This window comes from Carlito syrichta, unplaced genomic scaffold, assembly GCF_000164805.1.
Source record: "Carlito syrichta isolate Samal-C Ts95f unplaced genomic scaffold, Tarsius_syrichta-2.0.1 Scaffold306891, whole genome shotgun sequence".
Taxonomy (NCBI): domain Eukaryota; kingdom Metazoa; phylum Chordata; class Mammalia; order Primates; family Tarsiidae; genus Carlito; species Carlito syrichta.
Window position 1 is genome coordinate 611,748 of NW_007250987.1, and position 2,431 is coordinate 614,178.

A 2,431-nucleotide genomic window follows, 5' to 3' on the forward strand; every position below is an offset into this window, starting at 1 on the left:
AGGCTTTAGGTGCTGTATGCCAGGATGAGGCGGAAGACCAAATATATTTTTTACAATGCCACAGGATTGGTATGTACAAGATAATGTTGAGTTAAAAAAAAACCAGATTATTATGATTTCATCTATATAAAGTATTTTCTCCAGTGTATCCTTTTATGTATAGACAAGACTCTGGAATGATGTTCACCTAAATGTCATGAGATAAGGGAAGTTTTACTCTTAAGTAGAATTTGAAAATTTTATGTGACACATATCTTAGCTTTATAATTAGAAAAGAGTTTTAAAACATTTTTTAAAAATTGAAACACTATGAAATTTATAGAAAATATGCAATAACTCTACAAATAATCTTCTTTCCCTGAACTTTTTAAGATAAGTTGTAAATGATATTCTCAACCTCTTGAAACTTTAGTTGTATTTCCTATAAACCAGGATATTCTCCTGTATAACCACAGTATAACTATTCCAATCAAAATATCAACAGTAATAAATTACTACCTGCTAATTTTCAGACCCTATTCAAGTTTTGCCAGTTGTCTCAATAATTTACTGAAAGGATTGATTTAGTTCAGTCACACATTTAATGGTTATGTTTGTTTAGTCTCCTTCAATCCAGAACAGTTCTTCGGTTTTTCCTTGACTTTCATGATATTGGAAAATTCAGGCCCGTTATCTGGTAGGATGTTCCTCAACTTAGCTTTGTCTTGACGTATCTTGGTGATTTGGTTCAGGTCTTGCCTCTTTAGAAGAAGTATCACAGAAGTAATGCTATGTTTTTCTTGTTGCTCCCTGTCAGGTAGCACATGATTTTCATTTGTCCCATGACGTATGATACTTACTTTGAGCACTCATTAAGGTTGTATTTGCCAGGATTCTCCACTTTAAAATTACTCTTTTTTTACCCCCTTGTAATGAATAAGTATTAGATGGTGAGGATTTTTGAAACTTCTCTCTTTCCATAATTGTAACTCTCTTCTCTGACTATGAGAAACTTGCTCTCATCAACAAAATTTATTTGCTCAGTTGTAAAATATAGATAGAATAGTTTTAGAATTTCTAGTTTACACCTCTGTGAAAAAGAAGCCTAGGAGTTAGAATTCAATATTTGTTAAATGTTCTGAGGATATATAGTACAAAATATACTGTATTCAGAAGATAACTGGGCTAGTTATCCCTCCCTGCTCTTAGTGTGACTGTTATTCTTTGCTCTAAGTTCTGTTTCTTTTGAAAAAAATCTCATCCTTGTTTTGCACATGTGTGTATGTCGTGAAATATTAATAGGATTCTAAATTAGTTGTACAAAAAGGTATACTCAGAGAAGTGTCATTAATTCCCACTCAACCTCTTGGTTGGATGAAATTAATCTAGATTTCTTAAGAAGACTTGAGTATAGACTTTCCTGAGCTGCTGAATAATTATACCTTTTTTTCTTTGGTGCTGATAGCTTGAAAAGACAGGTTGGTTGGATATAGTAAGTCTTGGTTATCACTTTCTTTCCTGGAGTTTATAAAAAATGCTGCCCTCTTGCTTTCCTACTTTGATGTTTTTGAGAAGACCGAGGATGCCAGTCTAATTCTCTTGTCTCTGTAAATTATTTGATCATTTTGCTTGATGGATTTGAGGCATTTTTCTTTATCTCTATAATTTAAAAGTATTAGGAGGGTGTTTGTTGTAAGTTAATTTTTTCCAGTACTTGGTAGGCCCTCTTTATATGTATTTTTCAGGTCTTTTATTCCTATAAAGTTTTCTTAGATAATAGTTTTATTTTTATTTTTATTTTTTCGTTATAAAAATGTGGGGTACAATTTAGGGTTAGGTACAAACGTTGATTATACAGGTACCCTCGTTGATGAGGTATGCCCCTCCCTCCCCTAGCAGTTTCCCTCAACTGGCGATCCCAGCCTCCCTCCCATGACAGTTTCCCACTACTGCCAATCCCCTTTATTATAGTATTATAATTGTTCAAGTTCCACTTATGAGTGAGAACATATGGTACTCTGTTCTTTGTTTCTGTGATAGATCACTGAGTATGATCGACTCTAAATCTATCCAAGTTGCTGCGAAGTCCATATGTTTGTCCTTTATGGAAGCATAATATTCCATTATGTATATGTACCACATTTTTTTTTTTATCCAGTCCAACTTTGATGGGCAACATAGTTGGTTCCATGTTTTTGCTATTGTGAATAGAGCTGCAACAAACATATGTGTGCAGGTATCTTTTTTGTAGAATGATTCGAATTCCTCCAGGTATATTCCCAATAGGGAAATTGCTGGATCATGTGGAAGGTCAATTTCTAGTTCTTTCAAAAATCTCCGTGCTGTCTTCCAAAGAGATTGCACTAGTTTGCATTCCCACCAGCAGTGTAGAAGTGTTCCTTTTTCTCCGCATCCTTGCCAGCATCTGTTGTTGTTTGTTTTATAAATGATG

General features: G+C 33.9%; 1 protein-coding gene across 3 annotated transcripts in view; it reads left to right on the forward strand.

Annotated features, from left to right (window-relative positions):
* Window positions 1–2,431, forward strand: part of SEC23A (Sec23 homolog A, coat complex II component) — a 65,158-nt gene that overhangs the window by 11,065 nt on the left and 51,662 nt on the right. The window lies entirely within an intron of this gene.